The sequence below is a fragment of the Pollicipes pollicipes genome, unplaced genomic scaffold, assembly GCF_011947565.3.
Source record: "Pollicipes pollicipes isolate AB1234 unplaced genomic scaffold, Ppol_2.1 Scaffold_1600;HRSCAF=1878_pilon_pilon_pilon, whole genome shotgun sequence".
NCBI lineage: Eukaryota > Metazoa > Arthropoda > Thecostraca > Pollicipedomorpha > Pollicipedidae > Pollicipes > Pollicipes pollicipes.
Window position 1 is genome coordinate 13,617,808 of NW_023595962.1, and position 6,808 is coordinate 13,624,615.

The 6,808-nt window shown below is 50.6% G+C and overlaps 1 pseudogene; it reads left to right on the plus strand.

Annotated features, from left to right (window-relative positions):
- The first annotated feature begins 781 nt into the window (after nt 1-781).
- Nucleotides 782-6,808, plus strand: LOC119091566 (myosin heavy chain, muscle-like; annotated as a pseudogene).

The following is a 6,808-nucleotide window of genomic DNA, read 5'->3' on the forward strand; positions in this document are numbered from 1 at the left end:
CTTGCAGTACCCGAACAACTTAAAGCTTTTGAATGTTCCCTGCAACGACTATACAGCCATCCTACATCTTTGCAAGAGTAAGTGACGAATGAACGAAATTGTGTTCACGCTGCTTTGATAATCGTCATTTCATTAATCATCGGCTCGTCACCGTTCTAAGAGAGTAGAAATTACCACCTGTTGGAATCTAATCGAAGACCTCTGTGCTATTTAACTTCGGCAGATACATATGTGTGCGCATGCCGGAGAGACTCACTTTACGGGCAGAGTCTATCAACCAATGAAATTCTTGCTTTCTCCAAGAGACACCATCGCTTGAATCGTGCTTAAATACGCTCTTAACAAATGTAACCTGAAGTGAATTATTTCAGGATAAAAACTGAAGCAGTCTAGGCCCTAACTAGTGTACTTATAGTGTATAATATAGGTTATCAAAAATGGTTATTTTCAACCAGATAGTAATCAGTGTGCTGTGAGGAGGCAACCTAGTTTTTCGGCTCAAAATGCCGTATAAAGGTAAAACATTCCTTTCAGCTGCCAGGTGATGGCCTCTGCCTGTATTTGTGCTGCCGGGTACGTCCCGGGTTTCAAACAATGGATCTCAACCAAAATGGCCATTCCCATAATGTTTATCCGAAATGGCCGCTCGAACCAAACGGCTTCGACCATCCTCAGATACCTGATCTCAATCAGCTGATTATGTGATGACGTCATACCAGACTGGCAACGATCACTGCGTTCTGCCAATAGCTGAAACTGCAGCTCTCCCAAAATACCACGCCACCACTCTGCAGAGAAGAGACCGCGTGAGTCAGGCCGCAGGTTTTTCGCACTTACGGCGACGGTTAGAAGGGCGAAAATGGGCGTCGTTTGATAGGTAAAACGATCTTAGATAACCTATCAATTCGATGAAATTTGCGGACATGCAACTTTCTGTTCGTTCATCCGTTCGAAACGTTCATGGGTTCATCGTAACGTTCATAACATACCATTCGTAACGTTCACGCAGCGTTATGCGAAAGCACATACCGAAGCATATATGATCATCATGTGTGTTGAGCTTCGTGGTGTTGGAGCGATGTTTTCACACGCGTCCCTGGAGAGCGGAGCGTTGGGTGGTGGTGCGTATTACTCCCCCCCCTCCTCCCCCCCCCCCCCATGAGGTCACTTATTGAGCTACGCCCAAGGGACGAAAACCAGTGGATAGCGTGTTGCCCGAGACATGTATCGCTGCTCAGTTGAGCCCACTCAAGTCAACCAGTAAACTTTCATGCCACAGACTTGATTTTGTGGAAAAACATACGCCGCTCCACTAAGTGCAAACCAAATGGTCTGGGACCGATCGAAGGTCACACAAGGTCATCACACATTACTACCCACGTTCGACCCAGGAGGCATCAGTGACCTAGTTGAAGCTGGCCACTGTGCTAGATAATCATCATTATGGACATGTGCTGTGTCCATTGTAACTATATATCCACAATGAAAAGCACAAGCACGGCGTGTATCATCTAACAGCTAAGAAAACATTCAAAGGCGTAGCCTGGTGACCTGGCATTGCCCAAGGATATTTATTTTCAAGTAATCATCAGCTGAGTCAAAGTTAATAACACTTTCATCATTCATTTCCCATCGTCTCAGAATACCACTTAATGGCGGTATTCTCCTCGCCTGGCAAGAATAAAGATACTGCATCAAATTCTGATATAGCGGTGGACGTTGTGTTGTCATGGGTCAATTGGAAAGTGGCTGTTCCACATTTAAATGGGGGTTTGAACTGCGTAAGCCATTTACAACATCATTCCTTGCAAATCACGGTCATACCCTTTTAAGGTCTCCAGCCTCTCTGTTTCTGAGCTAGACGACGCAAATTTATGCAGAATATTTGGCGCTCCTTGATTCGAACATATCCAGGCGCGTATGACGCCATACAAACGTGACAGGAACTCCCCCACCCCAATGGTGGTAATGTGCGTAAGATGAAAACAGACCGTTGGAATATTGGCTTCTGGTGTACGCCATCATGATTGGTCGCATCGGCTGACAGAATTTGGTTGACAGCCTAAAAAGCTACAGAGCTAAAGCTTCGGTTAAAACCCAAAGCCTCTGGCTGCATGCCTCGATTACGCGCCGCGTTTTGTGATGAATGCCACAAGCATTTGAGCAGTTTGTTTATGACGGAGATGAGACTGAGAGTCCGGTAGCTTAATAATATCGCCGTGATCGAGAATGCAAATGCAAGGAAAACCATGGCATCACGGGAAATATATAACACTACGACAAAAGACCGAAACACATATAAATGCCGTTTATCACATAACTTTACACACAGTCACGAAGGCCATCTTGCAGCGCATAAACACTGCAAGTGAGTCACGCCGTTCGCTTCGGTGGCAACTCTGACACGGCCAGTCGAGCAGTGAATCTGACGTCTTGAACGTGTTTCATGGCATATTACAACTTTTACGTAATGAGGAGCAGACTTGCTAAATTGTGATATATTGTCATTTAAAGCAGTTTGACACTTAAAACATACTTAAAATTACAAATGGCCTTTTCGATCATATCTGATGCCTGTCTCAATATCTCCGAATTTGGAACGCCCTTTTAATCGCGATCTGAACATTTGAATCATGCGAGTTTCAACAATCATGCAATCATGCAAGTTTCAACTGAAACGCTGGTTGTGGATTGTAATCTTGGCTTAGCCAACTAGCCTCACCAGGGTGGTAATCATGACTAGCGCCAGTGCCATTCCATGTTTTTCCGTTAGTGCCGTGCCGCCCGTGCCGTTCGACAAAAGCCCGTGTTGGCGACATTTCACCTATTGCTTATGTTAATTAACCGTGACCTTGTCTTTGCGGTGACCTCCTCGTGCTGACCTGCGCGGTCAGCTGACCGTGTTGCACCTGTGACGACAACTCTAAATCTATGTATCTGTTCTGTGTATTTATGTATCTGTAATGTATCCGCTCGTCGGAGTGCTGACATGGTCGCGTGGTGCTGACTGTGCGACGTCACTCATGACGTTATAGACCTGTGGCAAGGGGAGCATCGACTCTTAGAGCTTGTTCTGTTGTGGGACGACTGCGCAAAGCCATCTTATCATGCCATTTGTCCACCTGCGGCAGGAGAAGGGACGTCTCTCAGTGCTCGTGCTCGAGCTGTTTTGTATCGTCTGTGTGACGTAATGATGACGCCAGTTGACCGCTGTGCCAGAGAGCGGTGGTTTCCTAACCTTCGAGCTGTTCCCTGCCGACTGCATGCCGTGATTATGACGCAATCGGTTTGCCTGTGCCATTGGGAGTGTCGTTTCGAAGCGCTTAATATCTTCCCTTTTCCATTGTATAACGCCATTGTGAGGTCATTCATTCCGCTGCGACGCAGGGAAGTTCGTCTGCAGGCGGTCGATCCGCCCTGTGTCGGTTGTGACGTCATAATGACGCCCTATGCTGCTTGTGCCGCAGAGAGGCTCGTCTCTTAGCGCTCGGTCTGCTCAGTGTCGACTGTGACGTCATTATGACGCCATCTGTTGCCTGTGCCGCAGGGAGGATCGTCTCCTAGCGCTCGGTCTGCTCAGTGTCGACTGTGACGTCATTATGACTCCATCTGTTGCCTATGTCCCAGGGAGGATCGTCTCCTAGCGCTCGGTCTGCCCAGTGTCGACTGTGACGTCATTATGACTCCATCTGTTGCCTATGTCGCAGGGAGGATCGTCTCCTAGCGCTCGGTCTGCTCAGTGTTGACTGTGACGTCATTATGACTCCATCTGTTGCCTGTGCCGCAGGGAGGATCGTCTCCTAGCGCTCGGTCTGCTCAGTGTCGACTGTGACGTCATTATGACGCCATCTGTTGCCTGTGACGCAGGGAGGATCGTCTGCTGGCGGTCGATCTGCTCAGTGTCGACTGTGACGTCATTATGACTCCATCTGTTGCCTATGTCGCAGGGAGGATCGTCTCCTAGCGCTCGGTCTGTTCTGCACCGACCGTCGCCGCTGCTCGGCTCAGCCCGCCGGGGTCTGCTCCCTCTCGAAGTCCCGCGCTCGCCACCATGGTGATCAAGAAGACCGACCCGTCCGATGACCCGGACCCCACCCCCTTCCTGTGAGTACGCCCGTGGGTCCCACCTGTTTCCTGTGGGTGCACTCCCGGCCCCACCCCCCACCTGTAAGTACACACGCGGACTCCACCCCTACCTGTGAGTGCACTCCCGGACCCCATCCCCTACCTGTGAGTACGCCCGTGGGTCCCACCCGCTGCCTGTGAGTACACCCCGGGCCCCACCCGCCACCTGTGAGTACACACGGGGATCCCACCCCTACCTGTGAGTACACTCCCGGACCTCACCCCTACCTGTGAGTACACACGCGGATCCCACACCCTACCTGTGAATGCGCGCTAGGACCCCACCCCGTGAGTGGATACCCTAGGACCCATACCTGAGAGTACAACCCGCGGACCCCACCCTGTACCTATGGGTACGCCGCCGCCGCCGCCGGGTAATCTAGACTCGAGTGAAGTGCTATGTAATGTAATGTATTTTGTGTCACGGCAGAACGTTGTATTTAGCGCGAGTAGGGAACTATTTGCTGGTATAGAATCTAAGAGAGGGTGCGGACGCCAACGACTCTAGTGATTACAGTCGTCAGTATATAGGTTACTTTAACACTGCCGGTTGGCTTAACTTCTTTTTCACCGGACCAGCATAAGGATATTTCCTAGCGGTAAGCACACGGAGCTTACCAGCTCAAAGCTGGCTGCTCTAGCTTTATGATAAGTCACGCCAACTTTGGATGGGTGTCTTGGTGAATCCAGTTCCGCGGTTCGTTTTGTGCATTGGCGCCCACCGAGGTCTCTGGACTTGTACCGTATACGTGATCTCACATTACCAGTGTATGTGTGTTCTGATCTGGCCCGCATGGAACGTGTGATAGGGTAGAGCGCCGACATCTGCCTGACCTTTGGTAGACACAACCTTCACATGTGATCTCATCTCTCTAATGAACATGACCTGAGCTGTCATGACATAACCTATGCACGAGACTGATCCCAACACGATGATACTCGCATACTATGACCTATTATGACCTATGTAACCTAACCTAAACTGCTCATGTGGCCAGACCTACGGACAACCCGCGCATGACCCGAGCTGAACACCGTTCCTGGACTTCACGCACGACCTGAGCCACTCACGTGAGCCAGCCCATCCACGTGACCTGTTCTCTCATTGCGTGCGACCTGACCTTTCCCGACCTGACCCGACGTGGCCCGACTTGGCCCGACCTGACACAACCTGACCCGACCTGTCCTGACCCGACCTGACCTGACCTGACAGGTACGTGTCGCTGGAGCAGAAGCGCATCGACCAGAACAAGCCGTTCGACGCCAAGGTCGCCGCATGGGTGCCCGATGCGGAGGAGGGGTTCGTGCAGGGCAAGATCACCGGCACCAAGGGTGGACCTGGTCACCGTCTCCATCCCCGGCGGAGACGTGAGTCGGAGTCAGACGGGGGCCGGGCTGCGGCCGGGCCCCGCCCCCCCCCCCCCCTACGTGCGGCGGCCGTGATTGGCTCGTGATGGCACGCAGGTCGCAGTGATGGCACAAGATCACACCATGTCATACCTGATCACTCACGTTCATATTAGTCGGCGCACTACCCGGTTTACGTTACGGTATAGGTACTTCACCATTTGCATTCGTAAAAGCGCCCCCCCCCCCCCCTCCTCCCCCATTGACACGTAATTCTCCAATCGCATTCCAGCTAAAAATTAGCCTGGCGAGCTAAGCACAGTTTGGAGCGCTGCCTAGTGATGGTACGGTGGTGAGACACAAGCGAACATGGGGATTGAGGTGCTTTTGCTGGTTTAGAAGAAATACGCTCGCGGGTCAAACTTGCACCGTACATGGCTAGTAGTCCATTCCTTATACTGATGCTTGGACCTGTACACCACATACACTCTTGATGTCGACAGCTCCTTCTAAAGTTGTGTAACCAAGTATCTGAATTAGAGACCCGCCAAAGGGATGTTGCATTGCTTCAATATGTCTACTCAAATAGGTGCCGTTTCGAATAATTGTCTAAGTGTCTGATCTAAAGTCTGGCCGGTTGTCGGACCGATTGTGTGCCCGAGTGCGTGGTGAAATGTCCGGCCCGAAATATGGGCTTAACCTGTGAACAAATGTGTGAATAGATGTCTTGCTCCTCATCTGACTGGATGTCTCACTACTAATCTGACTGGATGTCTTACTTCCCGTCCGAATGGATGTCTTACTTCTCATGACTGGATGTCTTACTCGTCTCCCATGTGGCAGAATGTCTTATTCATCATCTGACCTGATGTCTTACTCTTTTTCTGACTGGAGGTCTTACTTCTCATCTGACTTAATGTCTTACCCCTCATCTGACAGGATGTCTTACTCATCTGACTGGATGTCTTACTCCTTTTGTTAATCCATGTGTGATTGAGCAGCTGACTGAAGCCCGACACTGAAAACTGAACCAAACCAACAATGACGCCATCATCGTTTCCCCTGACGTCATGTCTAACGCCACAGGACAAGAGTGTCAAGAAGGAGCAGGTGCAGCAGGTGAACCCGCCGAAGTATGAGAAGTGCGAGGACATGTCCAACTTGACCTACCTCAACGACGCCTCGGTCCTGCATAACCTCAAGCAAGCGCTACTTCATCAAGCTCATCTACGTGAGTTGCATCCGCTGCGTGTGGTGTGCATGTTGGTCAACATCATCACCTGAGCTTTTACCCAATCCAGACTTTCACCGCTGTGGGTGATTCCTCGGCATGAGG